The sequence below is a fragment of the Anolis sagrei genome, chromosome 2, assembly GCF_037176765.1.
Source record: "Anolis sagrei isolate rAnoSag1 chromosome 2, rAnoSag1.mat, whole genome shotgun sequence".
Classification (NCBI taxonomy): Eukaryota; Metazoa; Chordata; class Lepidosauria; order Squamata; family Dactyloidae; genus Anolis; species Anolis sagrei.
The window spans coordinates 279,189,882-279,211,446 of record NC_090022.1 but is presented as its reverse complement, the minus strand read 5'-3'; the positions used below and the strand labels follow the sequence as shown (position 1 = coordinate 279,211,446).

The 21,565-nt window shown below is 38.1% G+C and overlaps 1 protein-coding gene across 4 annotated transcripts in view; it reads left to right on the top strand.

Moving 5' to 3' along the window:
* Positions 1-21,565, top strand: part of NIPBL (NIPBL cohesin loading factor) — a 149,219-nt gene that overhangs the window by 9,539 nt on the left and 118,115 nt on the right. Inside the window, exon 1 of one of the 4 annotated variants that reach the window (XM_060761402.2) lies at positions 9,998-10,080. The exons of the other annotated variants lie outside the window; for them this stretch is intronic. The gene's annotated coding sequence lies outside the window, so the exon portion shown is untranslated. Of the gene's footprint in view, positions 1-9,997; positions 10,081-21,565 lie in introns of those variants that run through there. 4 annotated transcript variants of the gene reach the window in all.

The following is a 21,565-nucleotide window of genomic DNA, read 5'->3' as shown; positions in this document are numbered from 1 at the left end:
CTTAACGATGAGGATGTTAGCAGGCCTTTAATATCTGATCTTTAAACCTAGGTGGGTTTATACAGCAGCTAGTATTTCTCCAATAAACTCATCCAAAGCCATTTAAAGATGATAACCAGCATTTAAATTGAGTCATAGACCTACAAATCTAATTTAAAAATTCATAACTAAGTAATGCTAGTATATGTCCATATCATAATCATTTCTCATATTCTTTGCTCTTCTTAAAAAAGAGTAATGTTCTATACATTGTTCAGAGAACTCTTGATTATTAGAGAGCTGGTTCGCAATGAATAAACAAATAGGTTGGTTAAGGTACACTGTAAAATCATTGTTCAGTGCCATGAAGTTGTGTTGAGTACCTCCTTTCACACTCCTACTCAATTCTCCTCTTTTTGTGAGAAGTTCAGAAACTTTCAATTCAATTCCCAATTAATGGTACCTTTTTGTAATTTGAACTTAGATACACTTTTAGTAATTATAGTTAGCAGGGTAGGAAAATCAAAATTTTGATCATGTATTAATACAATATAATTTCAGTTGACCAGTATCCATGGGGATTAGTAGATGCCAAATATATTTCATTTCTGATTGAGAATTACTTTTAAAAATAGGCTGCACTAATACCTACACTATACCATACCATAAACTCTGTATGATTATTAATATTGAAATACAGTAATTAAAAGCAAATAAAGACAAAATTAACATATTGTAACATAGTTTTACTATTTGACTGTATTATAAACACAGGGTTCTTATTCAGGTATTATTTCTTTGATTTTTTTTTTTTTTGCTGGTTGCTTCAGAGTTCTGGTTGTTTGAGTTCTAGTTAAATGATAGTCTGTTGTATAATAATTGGAATATGGATAGGTATCTGTTCAGATTTGTATTACTTGATTCTTCTTTATTTTAAATTGTAGTGTACTGTTATCGTTGGGATATGTAATGCATGTTGCAGTCTGAGGATGTGAGCAGGATACTTGGAGATGTCTACATAGCTATCGATATCCTTGAGTTTTGTACATGCTATGTTATATCAGGCAAAAGAGGTTGACAGGATGGATCTTATGAGATAGTGATATTGAAGAGAGGGAGGCTATAGTATTTTTTATTATTTATTTATAGCATTTCTATACTGCTTGTCTCACCACTGGGGGGACTCAAAGTGGTGTATAAGTTGTAAGATAATTGCTTCACAAATCTTCTTTGAATTGAAGTAATTTCCCAAGGAAATTATGATAGCTTCACCTTTTTTTGGGTACCTAATCAGAATGGTCATTTTTAGTCTTGTATTTTAAAATCTACATTTCTAGTTGATTTTTGGGTCTGTTTGCTGATAACATAGTATTTGTACCTCTTATTTTGTAATATTGTATTTGCTTTCACGTGTTGCTAAATTTATTGTACTCAGATATCTTGCAAAGGAAGGGTAGATTCTTCTTTGTAGTCTCTGTGACTCACAGAAATGGGTTTTTTGCACCTGCGCAATATGTGTTTCAGAACCTTCCAGGGCAGCATAATAAGCATTTTGGCGGTAACCCCACCTATTCCCTCTGCGCTTACCCAGCACACCTCCCACCTACACCCTTAGTTCCTTTTCGTCTGCCTCAGCAGCCTGTTAGATACCTTCTGAGCATTTCTAATGTTGAATTTGACTTTATGTGTTGTTAAACGAACTATTCTGGGATTTCTTTTTTGCAGATGAAAGATAGTTTATTGAAATTCTTAAAAAGAAATTTTATTTATTTATTTATTTATTTATTTATTTATTTATTTAGGGCTTTTATATTCCGCCCCTCTCACCCCGCAGGGGACTCAGGGCGGATTACAGTGAATACATATATGGCAAACATTCAATGCCAATTTTTGACATACAAACATATACAGACATACACAGAGGCTATTTAACTTTTTTCTGGCCGCCAGGGGAGCTGTCGCTTTCATCATCCATCTGCGATGCTGATGAAGCACCTCCGCATTCCCCGCACGCTTCCCCGCTGGAATGCTTTGCCGGAGTCGTCTTTATGGCCTCATGAATCAGTTAATTTAGCCTCCCCATACTTTAAGGTAATACCTTATTTTCCTACTTGACAGATGCAACTGTCTTTCGGGTTGCAAAGGTCGACAACAGGCTACACACAATTGGTTGGAAACCCACTCCAACCCGGGCTGGCTTCGAACTCATGACCTTTTGGTCAGAGTGATCTTAATGCAGCTGACACTCAGCCAGCTGCGCCACAATCCCGGTGCATGTATGAATGCATAATCTATGGAAAGTGGATAATAATAGTGTTTTCAAAGAGAAAGTCACACTGTTGTGAGAAAATATAGCTGATTGGATGTGTTACTTGCGTTTGCTTATGTTATATGCTCTGAATTTGGCATAAAATGTTTATGGGTGCAGCAAAAATACTTTATCCACAGTACAGTGGAGCCTCAATTTAAGAGCATCTCAATTTAAGAGTGGTTTGAATTAAGAGTTATTGCTAAAACCGGTTTTGCTTTGACATATGAGCAACATTTTGAGTTAAGAGCTGGTGCAGGGGGAGCGCTAGCACCAGAGTATAGTACTTTAGGACTTCAAGGGAGTAGCCTTTGTGCCTTGTACCTATCTCTCTCCTGCTCTTGTCTGCTTTTTGGAGATTACTGTCTGCTCTGTGCTTGTCCCTTTTGAGGAATTTTGCATTAGTTGATTTTGTGTGATTTTTATTCTTGTTATGTTTGGCTCCGTGAAAAGAGAGGGAGAGAGCAAGAGAGGGAAGGAGACTGGAGTGAGTACAGTATGAAGAAAATGATGCTTCTGCCTCATCACTTTGTGCTTTGTACTTCTTTGCCACAACTTTGTACTTCTACCATTTTAAAGTCGATCTTTCTTTTTTATTGTTCCATGTATTTATATTTTATGTATTTATAAAGTACATTTTCTTATTTAAAAACACGTAACAAAAATGGGGGTGGGGTTAGAGGGCCAGAATGGATTAATAGCACTTCAGTGGAAACATTTGATTTGAGATAAGAGTAATTTGAGTTAAGAGGTCAGTCATGAAACAAATTAAAATCTGAGCTCAAGGTATCACTGCATTCCATTCCATTTTTCTTATTCAGACTCTTAAATGTTAGATTAAAAATCTTACAACCTGAGAGTGCAATAGGTTCGCCATCATTGCTATAGTCCCTCTGCGGAGGTTGAGAAAGGACGAGATATAAAAGCCCTAAATAAATAAATAAAGGCTGCATTTAATGGGCTGTACAAAGACTCTAACGCATCCATTTTAAGTGTGTGTGTGTATATATGTATATATATCATTGAAAATCTTTGTTCTAATTCTATTTCCTCTATTTTAAAGACCCCTGCCCATCCTGGCTTCTAAAGGAGGCCAGAGGGGGATTGGCCGAGTGGGTTAAGGTGGTGGTTAATGCCTCCCTTCGGGAAGGCATATTTCCAGCCAGCTTAAAGCAAGCTGTGATAAAACCGCTGTTGAAGAAACCATCACTGGACCCCACTCAATTCGTCAACTATCGGCCTGTTTCCAATCTCCCCTTTTTGGGCAAAGTCATGGAACGTGTGGTGGCCTCACAACTCCAGGCATTCTTGGTAGACACGGATTATCTGGATCCGGCTCAGTCTGGCTTTAGGCCGGGGCATGGTACCGAGACAGCCTTGGTCGCCTTAGTGGATGATCTCCGTCGGGAGCTCGACAGGGGGAGTGTGTCCCTGTTGGTGCTACTCGACCTCTCAGCGGCCTTCGATACCGTCGACCACGGTATCCTTCTGGGACGCATCGCGGGAATGGGTCTCGGAGGTACTGCCTTGCAGTGGCTCCGGTCATTCCTCGAGGGTCGGTCTCAGAAGGTGTTACTGGGGGACTCCTGTTCTACCCCACAACCTTTGTTTTGTGGGGTTCCTCAGGGTTCAATACTGTCTCCCATGTTGTTTAACATCTACATGAAGCCGCTGGGCGAGATCATCCGGAGTTTCGGGGTGCGGTGTCATCTGTAGGCAGATGATGTCCAACTCTGTCACTCCTTCCCACCTGCTACTAAGGAGGCTGTCGAGGTCCTGAACCGGTGCTTGGCCGCTGTGACGGTCTGGATGGGGGCGAACAAATTGAAATTGAATCCAGACAAGACAGAGGTACTCCTGGTCAGTCACAGGGCCGAACAGGGTATAGGGTTACAGCCTGTGTTAGACGGGGTCGCACTCCCCCTGAAGACACAGGTTCGCAGTTTGGGTGTGATCCTGGACTCATCGCTGAGCCTGGATCCCCAGGTTTCGGCGGTGACCAGGGGAGCATTCGCACAGTTAAGACTCGTGCGCCAACTGCGACCGTACCTTGGGAAGTCTGACTTGGCCACGGTAGTCCACGCTCTGGTTACATCCCGCCTTGACTACTGCAACGCTCTCTACATGGGGTTGCCTTTGAAGACGGCTCGGAAGCTCCAACTAGTCCAACGGGCGGCAGCCATGGTACTAACAGGAGCAGGGCGCAGGGAGCATACAACTCCTCTGCTGTACTAGCTCCACTGGCTGCCGATTAGCTACCGGGCCCAATTCAAAGTGCTGGCATTGGCCTTTAAAGCCCTAAACGGTTCGGGCCCAACATATCTATCCGAACGTATCTCGGCCTATCAGCCCACCAGGACCCTAAGATCTTCGGGAGAGGCCCTTCTCTCCATCCCGCTTGCTTCACAGGTGCGGCTTGCGGGAATGAGAGACAGGGCCTTTTCTGTGGTGGCCCCTCGGCTTTGGAATGCCCTCCCTATAGAGATAAGATCAGCCTCCTCGCTGATGGTATTTCGAAAACAACTGAAGACATGGTTGTTTGAGCAAGCATTCGGCTAATCCGATGCGATGAAGTCTCTGATCAAGGACTGGCAATCACAGACAACGAAATTGGATTATGATTTTAATTTAAGAGATGCATTGGTCTGTATTGGTGGCCCAATACTGTGTATTGTATATGTATGTGTTTTATATTTTTAATCGGAATATTGTTGTTTTAAATGTTGTAAACCGCAATGAGTCACCGATTTAGGCTGAGATATTAGCGGTATACAAGTGTATTAAATAAATAAATAAATAAAAACAAATATTGTAAATATTGTTCCTATTTAAAAAATCTCGATAGCTGAAATTTCAGTAAATTCTTTTTTGTAGGAGGTAAATAAAGATTGACTCAAATGGCTACAGATGTTTTTACAGGGTCAGATAGCAAAACTTGTCCCAATTCTATCTTGTAATGCAAAATATATATTCTGTGTCTTTATTTTTATCCCACATTTCTCCCAATAGAGACTTTTTACTGTGTATCCTTAATATGTTTTGAGGACAGAAAACACAATTTATTTAATTATATTTCTTTTACTAATATAAAAGAAAAGAAAAGGAAAACAAAGGAAAGCCATATTGTGAAAGAAGGTTGAGGATTGGTATAGTAAGCTGAGTAAGGAACTTCTTGAAACTGACATCTAATTTTTAATCTTAAACTCTAACACAGAACCACTTTAAAATTGTATATTCTATATATTCCCTTTCTTTTGAAAGTGAACAGATTTAATGGAGGGTATGAACTTTATATCTTGAACAGCTATTTAGAGGAAATAACTTTATTGGGTACAGTTCATTATGCAATTGTGAAAATAAATACACTGTATTTGGAGAATGAATATCTGTGGTGTTCTTCCATTTATTCCTTCTCTTCCCATCAGGGCTCTTGCCACAGTTAGAATGGCGTGTGATGGATTTTCTTTTTAAGATTTGACCGTACTGTTTCCCCCAAATTCACTGTGATTTTCAGCTTTCTCTATCCTCTGCTTCATAGTATGGAAGCATAAAAATGCAGTGTCTCCCTCATTCACATTTTGACATAGGAGAGAGATTAGCTGTATCATTATCTGGAGTAACAAAGTTTTCCCTTTGCAGTTGTGTTCCAGATTAAAGCTCAGTTACTTTCCACAGTATTTTATATATTTACAACATTTATAAACTTCATGATAACAATGATCATTGGTGGCCTAAATCACAAGTAGTACATTGCAGTGAAAGGCAATAAAATGAAACAGCATATGTTTCAGCACCAGGAAGGAAAAAAGTACCCTGCATTCACCATTATACTAGACAGCAGATCAACTATTTCCTGGATTGAAAAAGATTTAACTTTAAATAAAATACTAGGAAGATTATAGATATTCCATTCTGAGGAAGAAGTTTAATAACTATAGTTTTGTTGTTCACTTTTAACTGTTGTTCTTATGGCGACCCTGTGGATGAAAGACCTCCAAGTCACCCTATCATCTACAGACCTGCCTTGGTCTTTCAGAATGATTTATTGAGTCTATTTGTAATGCGGCCTTCCACTTTTCCTACTGTCTTCTTTTCTCACCAAGCATCATTGTCTTTTCAAGCGAGTCATGTCTCCTCATGATATGACCAAAGTATGACAGTTTCAGTTTTGTGAATCTTAGTTTAAATTTCTCTTTGATTTCTCAGTTCACATGGAAGAGGTCTTTTGTTCTTTTAAATTGTTGTCTTTGTTTCTCTGGATAGTAGTTCTTCATGTCAATAAACAAATAATTGGCTTTGCATAATTAAACAGACTACTTCCTCAATTTCTTGATCATATACCAAATTTCCCTCTTTGATTCTGCCCTGTTTGCTACTTCTAAATTTTGCCTATAATTAACAAAAAGTCCTGTTTTCGTGTATAATTAATTTCCTTCTGGGACTTCAGTATAATCTTTCAATTTCCTCTTCTTTCTTTGTTGTTGGAGTATAAACCTGAATTATGGTTGTATTGATGTGTCTTGAAGTCCTGAAGTCTTATTGATATGATTCAGTCAGACTTTGCATTAATTCCTTTGACTGCATTTGCTATGTTTCGCCTTGCTATTAATGTCATCAATGTCATATCAATGTATTCTTAGATTTTCATCTTCTGAGTAAAAATTATGTAAATATCTGACTCATAATGTCCACTTTATCTTGCTCATGTGAAATACAGTAGGGCTTCCTCTTTCATGTGGATTAGGGTTGCAGGAAAACTGATTAAACCCCACCCCTTTTTTGAACCTGAGAGTATCCCATTCTAGGTCCTATAGATATTGAACATAGATTTGCCCAGTAGTATCTAAAGATTCTTAGAGAAGTTGTCTCTAGAAATCTCTAGTTCATCCATCATGACTCTGTGGTCATTCTCTGGTGGAAGTTGACCATGGTTTAGGTTTTGAGGTGTATAGATTCCCAGAAAGAGCATATCAATCAAATCTGCACAAAGGTAAATCTGCAAATGTGGCTGTACTGCAATGTTTATATAATTGATTTCTTGTTTTACTATTATTCATGTTCCTCACTTTTTTGGTCCTATAACATGTGTTATAGGACCAAACTCTGAGCATATTAACTCTGAGCATATTAACAACTTAATGTGTTTCATTTTGGTTCCACTTGCATCATTAGCCCCATCTCGATTTGTACTGGTCCTCTGCTTTATTCCAGTTGCTTGCTGAATGCCATCCAACCTGGGAATTTCATCTACAAGTATTACCATGACTCTTTCTGTACCATTGACTCTCAGAGATGTTCTACCAGTGTAACCCCCAGTGCAGCTACTGCCCAATAGCTATTTGGCATATTTAGTCTGGCTATTCATTAAAAGGGCCTCCCTGGTGGCACAGCGGGTTAAACTGCTGAGTTGCTGAACTTGCTGACTGAAAGTTTGGCAGTTCGAATCCGGGGAGTGGGGTGAGCTCCTGCTGTTAGCCCCAGATTCTGCCAACCTACCAGTTCGAAAACATTCAGGTGTGAGTAGATCAATAGGTACCGCTTCTGTGGGAAGGTAACGTCACTCCATGCAATCATACAGGCCACATGAACTTGAAGGTGTCTACAGACAATGCTGGCTCTTCAGCTTAGAAATGAAGTTGAGCACCAGCCCCCAGAATTGGACACGACTAAACTTAATGTGAGGCGAATCCTTTACCTTTACCTTTTATTCAGTAAAAGCCTGTCTGACATGGTAGAGCCTACTGATAGCTCTGTTACTGTGTCAACATAGCCCATTGACTTGCAGAAGCACTCAATCCCAATACTGTGGAAAGGTATTCATGGATTAATAGCTATAGTACTGTGGTTACAGGGGATCACACAACTCCCTTGTTGGAACAGCTTCACTAGCTACCAGTTGGTTTCCACGCACAATTCAAAATGCTGGTTGTAACCGGTATATCACATCTCCTTGTATGAGTTGATCTAGGCTCTGAAATCACCAGGAGAGGCCCTTCCCTGTTCCACCATCATCAAAGCATGTTTAGTAGGATGTGAGAGAGCATTATTTTAGTCAAATTATTTTTACCAACTTTTAATAATTGCTAATTTTATATTAACTTAATCGTTTTAATAATTATAATTAGTTTAATTCTGTTTTAGTATTTATCTTTTGTATTTTAATTGTATTGTTTTGTAAGTTGTGAGCTTCTTAGGGTCCTAATCAGAGGGGGGGGGGGCTCCAGAGTATCATAAACATAATTTTGTCCCCAAAAGACCCTATCTTTAACATTACCTCTTACCGCTTCACAAATCAAACATGTTCTCAGTGATTCCCCTCTGTACAACAGTACAAGCCATGTATATTCACAAACTTCTTATGGATGAACAACACTGTGGATAATAGCAAAACTGAGTGAAATGAAGACCTCTTGGCCCAGGAATGCCATAGAGTAGTGCTGGAGTACCTAAAAATATAGTCTAGAGACTATATTCTATTGGAAGTGGATAAATGAAACTGTGGATACCAATCCTGTAGATAAGGAGGGGTATTGTATTCTGGTTTCCCCCCCCCCCCCCAGAAACATATTCTGTTTATTCTAGAATTTGATGGAATACTTGGAGAATGGGGAACATTAGAAACAGACAGGTTGCCTTTTGGGATTGGTGCATCTGCATATATTGTTGAACTGTAGACAAGCTAGCCACTAGCCATATTGAACAACAGTGGAAGTTATTTGAGCACTTTGAAACCAAAGTGCTCCAATATTTGAAGGTGTATGCTGGAGTGATCCCATAGGCCTCAAAATGATTTTGTAGGTAGGCAAATGGCCCATAGGCTATATTTTCCCTAGTCTATGATAAGTGGCATGTACTGTTTCCCCTTGTAATCTGAAGTACATTGGGAATATCCAAAATTTTTACTTGAAGTTTTGAATCTGTATGCATTTACCTGGATACAGTTTGCTCTGTCAGTTAGGTGAAATTTACTCCTGTAGAAGTGGGGAGCCAGATGAGTGTAGCACATTCAGGCAGGAATTATAAGAACAGGAAATTGGGAATATGTACTCTTGGCTGTACTGAGTATCTTTAATTTCCCTGCTTCTAATACTGCAGGGAATGCTGCACAACATGAATAATACTGGTAAGCCAGCCTTTCTGAAGGTGTCCCCAAATTCCATGCTTTAAATTGCAGTTAATGACATTTGGAGGGAATCATGTAAGGAAGACTGAGCTAGGGAAATCTCTGTAATGGGGTGATCTTTTATAGGTTTTGTATTTGTCTAAGTAAAAAGTGTATGTCTATGTTAATAATTTTAATTGGATATGTAAATTTATGCATGTTTGTAGTTTATGTGCAAAAGATGTAAACATCAGTCATGACAGAATAATGACCATAAAATGCTGGGGAAATTGCTTTTGGAGTTTTCTCCTGAGTTTGTTATTTGAGAGTGTAAATATACACATGGCATCACAAAACATTTTTAATTACAGAAGTTAAGGAGATATAGGACAATTGTTAGAAGGCACTAATTATCAAAATACACAATCTACAAAAGAGTGATACCTGTATTGGCCTACTAAAAACACAAAATACATCTTGCAAACTTTTGAATCTTGATAGGCTTTTTCATTAGGCAGTGATGTTAAAATCATACAAGAAGAGAAAAGTGGTGATGTTAGAGTTAAAGGTCTACATTTTTTTTAATCAGGTATTACCTCTGTTGCCATTTAGGATTGTCGTGAGGAATATCAATGAAGATTTAGAACAAAGATGATGTGGCTTGATCTAAGCTACACACAGTACATCAGTGGTAGGTGTGCACGTCTCACATCAATCTATGAGATTCAAACCTTGCTTTCCTCTTTGATCATACATGACCTCACTAGTGTTCGTGTAGTTTACTATATTTGACAGCTACCTATAATTAACTTAGAAATGTTCTGTCTATAGTGAATCAGTATTTGAAAATAAAACTAAAATGTAAATTTATTGTTTCATAAGAATTTAAAATGTAAAACAGACAATAATAGAAAATGATCCATGTGTTGAACTAGCACTAATAAGGATTGTTCCCAGTGCAGAGGACAACTTTTTCTGTTTCTGTAAAAACAAAACAAAAAATCAGTTTTTTTCCATCTCAGTGAGTCTTGGGAATTTTTTGTATAAGATAAATGAGATAAAGTGAAAAGTGCTCTATTCACCATGTTAAATAGTTAGCACCTAATTCTGTGTATGCATCTTATTAATTACTTGAAAATGCAAGGGTTTCTGTGTCACACGGTTCATTTGATACAGCTAAAATGCTGAATGGAAAAATGCCCAGTTATTTTTATAAACTTCATTGTAGCAAAATGAAACTGGTACCAATATATGCAAATTGGTTAAATGCTAATCTGCGGACACTTTGAATAGTTTAGTAATGATTGTTCTTTCTGGGAGTTCTACTCGTCTTGTGTAAGCTTACAGTTGTGTGACATTATCAGTTATTAGTGTATTAAATTCGTGTTAACTGAGAAGCTCCAAAATTATCAATTCTTAAACCTGCTCCAAAATTTGCAGTAATTTTGCAACAAAAGTGTGCTTTATAACACCTCAAGAACTGATAAATTGAAACATCAGAGCCCAAACTTGCCTGATCTGTTACAAATTTGTGTCAACATAGCACATTTATTTTGCAAAACTTTGTAACAGAAAAACCCAGAATTTTGCAGTGCCCCCAAAACTGAGTAATAGGTGTCTCAAACCAGGGATCGTAATAGCCTCCTTCCCCCATCCAGCATTGTGTGATTTGCTTCAAACTGGTGCCAGAGCTTTTTCAGTTGTTGAACATTTTGTAATAAAAACTCTTTGCATCCAAGTGTCACTTTCTCAGTTTGGAGGCCTTTCAAAATATAGGGTGTTCATATTACAAACTATTTCAAGACTTTGGCACAGGTTTTGAGGGGATTTCAGATTTCAGGGGTCACTATTAACAAAGTTTCTTAAATCGGTACCTCTGAGTTATAGGTAGGCTTTTTTCCTTGTGACAGCTGAACACATTAGTATAAAGTCCACTAATTAGTATAATGAAATAAAACCTGTTGTCATTCACTCACCTGGTGATCTGGAGTCCACACAGATGCATATGTAGAGTTTTCTCCTGCATGTAGTGAGCAGACTGGCAAAGAAGATATTAATATAAATTAATTGTAGCTTATTAATAATTATTTAGAACAACAAATTAATGTTTTACATTGAATGTATTAAAACTTTATACAACTCACTTCAAAGGGAAAGTTTTAATGTTGAAAAGTAATAAATAGGCTGGAGCTAAATTGTCCATTCTAAAAACGAAACAACTACTTCGTTTTACGTAAAGAGCTGAGATCCTGTAAAGACTCCACCTATAGTAAGTAGGGAAGATGCATTTTTGTTTGTTTTTGTCTGATGCTCTCTCTCTGTAATTTCCATCTCCATTACCTATTGTCCTAATGAGTAGCTTTTAAAAAGGCAGAGGAATAAACAAAAATATTCACACTTTTATAGATGTACTAGCTGTCCCCTGCCACGTGTTGCTGTGGCCCAGTCTGTCGATCTGGCAAATAAAGTAATGAGAAAGTGTTGGTTTCTAATATATGCAATTTCTTTCTGTTTGTGAGTAAACAGTATTTCTTGTAGTTTCTTTGTCAGTGTTGATGTGGAGAGTGTCTGGTTTGCCTACTCTGGAATATGCAACATATCATAGTCCTTCTTTAAGGGTCTCTTTCAAATCTATGATACTATATCTGTGTGTGTGAGAGAGAATCATATCTATCTATCTATCTATCTATCTATCTATATTTATGACTGGATGGCTCTTTGTCAGGAGGGCTCTGATTACATTTTTTTGCCCTGGTGAAGAGAGTTGGACTGGATGGCCTTAAGTATGTTCTGTTGGTCATGGGGGTTCTGTGTGGGAAGTTTGCCCCATTTCTGTCGTTTGTGGGTTTCAGAATGCTCTTTAATTGTAGTGAACTATAAATCCCAGTAACTACAAATCCCAAATGTCAAGGTCTATTTCCTCCAAACTCCATCTGTGTTCATATTTAGGCATATGGAATTTTTGTGTCAAGTTTGGTCCAGATACATCATTGTTTGAGTCCACAGTGCTCTCTGGATGTAGGTGAACTACAACTCCCAAACTCAAGGTCAGTGCCCACCAAACCCTTCCAGTGTGTTCTGTTGGTCATGGAAGTCCTGTATGCCATGTTTGGTTCAATTCCATCATTGGTGGAGTTCAGAATGCTCTTTGATTGTAGGTGAACTATAAATCCCAGCAACTACAAATCCCAAATGTCAAGGTCTATTTTCCTTAAACTCCATCTGTGTTCATATTTGGGCATATGGAATGTTCGTGCCAAGTTTGGTCCAGATCCGTCATTGTTTGAGTGCACAGTGCTCTCTGGATGTGGGTGAACTACAATTTCCAAACTCAAGGTCAATGTCCACCAAACCCTTCCAGTTTTTTCTGTTGGTCATGGGAGCCCTGTGTGCTAAGTTTGGCCCAATTCCATCATTGGTGGAGTTCAGAATGCTCTTTGATTGTAGGTAAACTATAAATCCAGGCAACGACAATTCCCAAATGACAAAAAAAATTTTTTTGAGTGGAGGACATACATTGGGTTGTTAGGTGTCTTGTGTCCAAATTTGGTGTCAATTCCCCAGTGGTTTTTGAGTTCTGATGGTATCACAAACGAACATTACATTTTTATTTTTATAGATGGTTGTTTTATGTGGGGGATAAAATTAATAATGTTTTGCCAGTAGTATAATATGACTGCAGAAATAAGAAGGTGTTATATTTTTAAAAGGAAAGTGAAATTTGAAAAATTAGTGCTGGAGTCCTAGTCAGTTTTGAGTTGACAGTTGACAGCTAGGATTTTTTTTTAATGGCTGTTGACAGTAATATACAGCTTTAGGATTAAAAACAACACTTTTCATGATTGAGGCTTGGCTTTCATCAGTCATTGCTACCAAGGTAATACATGTATCAACAATATGTGTTTTGGGTTTGCCCAGCTCAGATGAGATCTTTGATTCATCCTCATTGGTTTTGTGATCTCTTACTGAGGTATCCCTGCCTGTTCTGGTCAGTGACCATGACCTAGCATATCCTGATGATGACATCAGTCTATGATGGACCGAATGTTGTTCATGGCAAAAGCAATAGACCTGTCAGTGACTTAAACTTCCATATCAGTGGAAAATCCTATGTGCATAATTACAGATTAGCATTAATAATTATTCTAGATTAATTAAAATCAATTCAAACTCAAACAATTTTAATTGGTTTGATTAAAACTGTTTTTATCATGATCCAGATATGTGAAGGAATAGAAAAACCCAGAAAGCAGATTTCCAATTTTTCCCCAATACATGAAATGGAGGATGTTAGGGAATATGGGTGGAATAATTAGGAAAGTAATGTTTGAAAATGATAGTGTTTGTGAATACAGGAAGAAATCATAGTAATGCCCACACAACAGCACTGCTTTGACTTCTGCATTTAAGTGGGTAACTCTTGATATTGCAGAAGTCCTTTAAAATGTTGCAGAATACAGAGCACTTTCAGGCATTTGGTGCAAGTTGTTATCAGGGAGTCATTCAATTGCTGTTCTTATGGCATCCTATGGCAAGAGGTCTGTACATGATACCTACCCTTTGTCCTTTTAACTCCTTTGAGTCAAGTGAGATATACTGATGTTTTGTTTTTGTACAGACTAGACTTAGGGGATGCAGTAAAGTATAGAAAAGTAAGTCCAGTATAGTGCTCCTCTACCTCAGCATGACCTTCTGCACAGTTTCTTTGTTGCAAATTCCACAGATTTCAGGGAGGTTATTCCGAGGTGTAAGAATGTAGCTGCACCAAATGTTCTGGTATTGAGTTTAACTGTACAGGTTTTTGCTATTACTTAACTACATAGGATGAGGATTTGCTTTCTCTATCTTTTCTTTTAAAAGGGTCATTCTATGCCAAGTGGTCTGAAAATTTAAAAAGTTCCCACCACCATGTTCTCCAAATTTGTAGCACTAGTCAGGGGTTAAAACCAAGTTTTCTGGCAGTATTATGTCCAGCGCAAGCATAACGCTTGGTCAAAATTTCAAAGTGCATGGAAAATGTTGCAGTCTGAATATTGGTCAAAATTTGTCACGATGAGTTCCAACACATTTTAATGCACAGTTTGAGTCAACTTGTTTGACTGGATTTTGCATTCATAATGTAAAAAATTAATTTCTTCGGAATCAGCAGAAAATCCTGTACAGGATTTCAATTTACTAGCCATTCTTATACATTTAGTTTAAATTTTATTAGACCCCAAAAATGGCATTTTGTTAAATGTCGTGCGCACATGGACTGACTACCCTTCAGATAAGGGTGTCAACATCAGCAACTATTGCAGTTAGAGACATCAAATTTTGGGAAACTTAGTTTAACAGCTGACAAGTGCTACAGTTAAAATTTGAACAAAATTGGAGACATGATGGTGGGAAGGTTCAAACGACTTGGCATGGAATTACCCAAAAGTCTTTTTGTTTCTTTGTGATAATGCTGAAATTTGTCCAGAATTCATAGACTATTTTATGGTGCTCAAATGGCTGGCTAAACACAGTAGGAAAAATAATCTGCTTTCAAATTTTCCTTTGGTTTCAGGAGCTCTGCTTAAGCAGGGCTGGTGTTCAAGAAGGAAGGAAGGAAGTCCCGTGACTCATGGGGCATGAATAATTAATTACATGAGTTTCTACATCTAGTCTCATTCTAGGCCTAGGTAATAGCATCTGTTTGTTTACTACATTATATATGATTTTTATTTTCTGGTTGGATTTTTTTGTCATTTCTTCAGTTATGCAAAATGATTGAAGATATTTTGCATATTTTAGGGGTGAACAGCATACTGTCCTGTATTTATTTTTTTTGGATAAAATAAATGGATTTATTACTTTGAAACTGCACAGTAATCTTAATAGGGCAATCCAGTTTAAGAAACTTTGGGAAACCTTTAATATCCTTTGAAATATTTATCTGAGTTGCATTTCCACTGAAATAAACTGTTTGCATGGGGGAATTACATATTTTCATTACTTCATAACTTCTGAAAAGTATAAGAAATCTTTCTTATTAGTAATTAAAAATTAAATGTACCATCAGCTAGCTAGGTACACACATGTAGGATTAAATGATTTGGAGATATTGCTTACAGTTTGAGGTGACTTTAAAAACACTATTAGAATTTTTTTTTATGTTTTGGTAATTTCTAAAGGGAGCTTTCTATGTCAGTACACACTAGTGCAGGGGACCCCAAACTAAGGCCCATAGGCCAGATGTAGCCTTTCAAGGTCATTTACCCAGCCCTTGCCCTAAACTGTTGATTTAGGGTTGTCCTACATCTGAAATGACTTGAAGGCACACAACTACAGTCCTAATTAATTTGACTAACTTGTCAGCTAAAAAGCAGACCCACACTTCCCATTAAAATACTGAGTGACAAAAAAGCATGTCACCCAATATGAAATGTTTGGAAACATCTGCTCTAAAGCAAATCTTTCTCTGACATAAACAGTAGCTATCTCATGATTTGAAATCTTTCTCCCCCTTATTTCTTGTAATTTGGGAGAGCTGTTATTTGGTCACTTTAACCAATTAACTGCTGGATCTGCAGTCCAATCAGCTGTATATTGATATCCATGTTGGTATTGGTAGCTGGTGGATTCAAATGTGATTAGATGTGAGATCCACAGAAATCCTTTTTGCACTCAGAGATCCGTGCACTTGATTGATTGTTAAGTGTCTGTGGGACAGTTTTTATTACTAATTTATGCAGCACATTTACACATATAAGATAAAATACCTAACATTTGGAATTCTAAAATGCATCAACAACTAAAATGTGTAATAAATTGCTGAGAAAAACAGACTGTTATTATAATATTTAAAATGTTTTGATTAATAACTATCAGATTGCTTTTAATGCTTTTAAGTGTATACAGTGTATGCAGTGTTACTTGTGGTAATTAGAAATTTTGAAACTTTGGAGAGCTAGGTTCCTGGTCAGTAGAGAATTGCTTTAAAGATATGAGTACACCTCCCCCCCCCCAATTTTGTGATACTTTGTTCACTCCTAGATGCCATAGCTTCTCAAGGAAAACATTTAGAAGGAAAGGTGCAACTATATGACAGGTAAATAAAGATAGAAGCTAACAAAACTTTATTTGTAAAGAATAGAGAACTCAGATGAGCAAAGTTTGGCAGCTGAAGTCCATCCAGATATCCTAAAACCAACTGACCAACAAATGCAAATAATTTTTTATCCATCTTTCACCACTCAGTAGTTCAAAAGCACTGTAAGAAGCAGACATTTTGCAAGAAAATTGACTGAAAATTGGCCAAAATTAAATCTGGAAATGAAACTTCTCACTTTCTGTTTCTATTTAACCTGATTTGCAGTCATTTTCTTTAGCTGTGGGTGGGTCAAGATGTGTGTGTATTTGCTGTATTTCATACTGGAGGGGTTGGATTAACAGAAGCCACCTACAAATTAAAAAATATATTTGAGGACTGTGGGCTCTATTATGTAGTCAAAAAATTATCCCCTGCTCTTGCCCATCCCTGGTTTAGATAGTGCTGTAGCGGAAAGATGGCGTAGGATGGGGTTTGCCTCAAAAGGAAAGAAATGGAAGCGAAAGTAATATTCAGTGATACCACAGATTTTTAAATCCAAAGACATAATTTACCCAAGAATATGGTATGGTTATCCTTGTCTTGCTTTCCAAGAAATCCTTGAATAGATGTCTGAAGCTTTGAAACTAATTACTAAAAGTTGTAGTTCAAAAACAGTGGAGAAGTACTAACTTACCATTGTAGTTGCAATTTCAAAAAATAATCCCATGACCCCATTTCTGACAAGTAATAAAACATTTCGTTGTTTTTTTTTAAATCTAGAAGTTGTCAGATATGGTAAAATATACTGCTATCCAACTTGTCTTGACTTCAACACTCATAGAGCACAAGGCACAGCATGAAGTGCTACTTTAATCATGTGACCCTTCCTACATACTCATCTAGATATTAAAGGAACAAAAAGTTGGTTACGCAACAGAAGGCAAGAATTGTTTTTCATATTGGTTTACAATCAAGATCAAATGTAATTATTGTCGAAGGCTTTCATGGCTGGAGGACCTCACTACCTCTGAGGATGCTTGCCATAGATGCAGGCGAAACGTCAGGAGAGAATGCCTCTAGAACATGGCCATATAGCTGGAAAAAACCTACAACAACCCAATTATAACTTTGTTTATTAGATAAAGGAAGTAATGACTAGTAATTACTTAACTTTCAAACTCTGAGATATTTGTTAGTTATAATTCTAGATATGGCTTTGAACTAAATGATTTTACTCTACTCATCAATCAGGCCTTTAGGGCCGATGTGGAAAACCTTTGGTATTCCCGTTAATAATTGTCATTCTATCCTCACTATTGGCCTAGAGGTGTAAAATTCTTTAAATGTTGAGGGCATGGCTTTTAATTGAAAATCACAATGTTTCATTATTTATCCAACAAGAAAATATTTCTGGTATTGCCAAAGAGGTTTTTAAGTGAGTGGCAGTGACTGACTTATGAACTTGCTCCTTGCTGTCTCCTTTCCAAGAACTGCCAAGGCTGCCAGGCCACTGGTAGCATTGGAGGTTTGTCTGAGGTGTATCTCTGCATGATATATGTAAGTCTGCTATTTGGTCACAGCCCTTGACATTTATCTCTCACTACAGGCTCCATACTACTACGACTACTAATAGTACTACTACTAAATTTTATTTGTTACCTGCCTCTCTTCATAGCTTGAGTCGAGGTACAACATAGTTAAAACACAGAGATAAAATACAATACTATTGAAGTGCATATATTTAAATACACAGAACACAAATACTAATAAAATGTAAAGTTAAAATTCACTGTGTAGGCATGCCAGAATTGTGTCTTAAAGTTAGATGGCTCATTTAGCTGTCAGATTTCTTCTGGCATGTCATTCCACAGTCTAGGGGTGGTTGATGAAAAGGTCTTCTTTGGGAGAGCAGTGCCTTTCTCCTGTGTTGCCTGATACTCCCTCCTCTTATGGTTAGTAATTTGCTTGTCTCCCATTTGTATGATTAGTAGAGACCATGAAGAAGGAGAATAGGTTCCCTACGTGTAACTGTGGTTTTTCATGTGGTCATCAGTGAATTATTATTATTAACTTTTATCCCACTTTTCTTTCATGAATGGGACTCAAAGTGGTGAACTCACATATCCCCACCCAGGCCTGCAGCCAGGATTTTGATTTGGGGGGGGGGGTGAGTTTGATTTGGGGGGGGGGCTGAGGATCTACCCTAGCAAACCTTTTGTATCGTTATCCCAATACCCCCATGCATATGGGATATATTGAGCATGGTGATCAGATCATGATATGAATAAACATAACAGTTTAAATAATGTATCAGTAAGGCCTTCTCATTTCTCGCGGACCACCTTGAGAATTTCAGGGAGGGGCTGAAGCCCCTCAAGCTCCCTCCCCCCAGCTACATGCCTGTCCCCACCCATCCTCCCCTCATTATGTCTTGTCATCCTCAGTCATTGGCTACTGCTCCTGTGACATCCATGGAGCTGAACATTTAGGCAGGAAGGGTGTTATATAGTAGTGCTGAGTGTGGGTGGAATAGCTCTAAATGGTTCTGATTGATGCAGTGCACAATCATAGATAATTCATTTGTGTGCATTCACAGATAGCCACCTGAACAACCACAGTTACAGGTAGGGAACCTGTCAATCCGCACTTGTTACAAAGGACAGTTCTGATACTTCTAATGCATGTTCTTGGAATAATTAGGAGGAAGGAAATTGAGCTGTGTTCTTATTTCCAATATTTTCACCAACACTGATATTGGACACTGATGTTTGAGGACAAGCAAGCTGTTCTGCTTCAGATATACTAGATTCAGTAGAGGCATGTGCTATATATGTGGATGTGCACATCTAAATATCCATCCTTATAAGCACTCCTCTGGTTGTAAATAAAACTAATAATAATGGTTAGGGAGAAGGGTCTTCTCTGTAACTCTTTGGGCAGCTAATTTCCTCTTATTTTCTCAAGTTTTGAAGTCTAATACTTTTGACTTCAAAATACTAATTGGTTGGTTTTGCACTAAAGCAAATAAAAGGAGGGTTATTTAATGGTTTGAGAGCTGGCAAAATATTTTGGGAAACTTAATAACATTAAAAAATAAACCGTGTAGTTGCATAGACACTTTCCCATGTGATGAAAATACTTTTACTTAAAATAGCAAATATGCTGAACAAAGTGTTTTTGAGATTGAATGGGGGAAAATGCCAGATAATAATGATGTGGACAAATAGACATCAAATCAGGAAAAAACCTGGAACTTTAAAAAAAACCAAATTGGAACCATAACTCTTAAAGCTGACAGTCACTGTTGAAACATAGAGTGTGTAGTCTTTCGGCCAAGGACTCAGCTTTTAACCTCAGCTTATAGTTATTTATATATTGCTTTTTTCTCTTAAAATCAAAGCAGTAAACAAAGGTAAGACAATACAATATACACATTAAAATATAAAGACTCTAAAGATTAAAATAGAATTAAACCTAGAACTATATAAAATGAATATTTAAAACCTGTTTAAAATACATAAAACACCACACAACACTCTTTGACTCCCATCTTAAAAATATTCTGCTTTCAAAACCTGCCAGAATAAAAAGGTTTTAGTCTGCCACTGGAAGGGCAGCAAGGAGGAGGTGATTCTGGCTTCTCTATGCAGGAAATTCCAGATTTAAAGGCCAGGCACTGAGAAGGTCCTCTCTCATGTCTCCACCAGCTGTGCTTGCAATGGTGGACCAAGAGATGGGCCTCTCCTGAGGATTTCAGAACCCAAGCAGGTTCATACCAGGTGATGTGATCTGCCAAATATTCTTGATCTAAGCCATATAGGGCATTATATATTATAAACAGCACTGGTAGCCAGCAGAGCTCTTGCAACAGGGCAGTTGTGCACTCCCTGTAGCCAGCCCTGGTTAACAATTTGGACGCAGTGCTTTGGACTAGCTAAAGTTTCCGAACATTTTTTAAAGGTAGCCCCACGTAGTGCACATTACAGTAATCCAAATAAAATATAACTAAGGCATATACTGCCATGGCCAGATCCAGTGTCTGAAGGAATAGGCGCAGCTCGTGCACAAGTTTTAAATGTGCAAAGGCAGTTCTGTCTACTGCAGAAATCTGGGCTTCCAGGTTGAACGCTGAGTCCAGGAATACTCCCAAACTGAAGACCTGTGTTTTTCTGTGTGTGTGTGTGTGTGTGTGTGCGCGCGTGTGCGTGGGGGGGGGGGTGTAGCCCTATCTAGCACAGGCAGACAGGATCCCTAGTCCCTGATTTGCCTTCTGACTGACCAGGAGCACTTCTGTCTTTTCTGGATTAAGTTTCAATTTGTTTGTCCTCATTCAGTCCTTACATAAGACAATACCTTTGCATGTTTATTGATGTGATACAAGTAAGAACTGACTATGGAACAACAGACTGGTTCAAGATTGGGAAAGGAGTACAGCAGGGTTGCATACTCTCACCCAATCTATTCATCATGCGATGTGCGGGGCTTGATGAATGCAAGGCTGGAGTTAAAATTGCTGGAAGAAACATTAACAACCTTAGATATGCAGATGATACCACTTTGATGGCCAAAAGCAAGGAGGAGCTGAGGAGCCTTCTAATCAAGGTGAAAGAAGAAAGTGCAAAAGCTGGGGTGCAGCTAAACATTAAAAAAAAAACCAAGATTATGGCAACCAGACTGATTGAGAACTAGCAAATAGAGGGAGAAAACGTGGAGGCAGTGTATTTCTAGGTGCAAAGATTACTGCAGATGCAGACTGCAGCCAAGAAATCAGAAGACACTTACTTCTTGGGAAGAGAGCAATGACCAATCTCAATAAAATAGTGTAGAGTAGAGACATCACACTGGCAGTGAAGATCCATATAGTAAAAGCAATGGTATTCCCTGTAGTCACCTATGAATGTGAGAGCTGGACCATAGGGAAGGCTGAGTGAAGGAAGATAGATACTTTTGAATTGTGGTGTTGGAGGAAAGTTCTGAGAGTGCCTTGGACGGCAGGAAGATCCAACCAGCCCATACTTCAGGAAATGAAGCCTGACTGCTCATTGGAGGGAAGGCTATTAGAGGCAAAGATGAAGTATTTTGTCCACATAGGAGAAGACAGGAAAGCTTAGAGGAGACA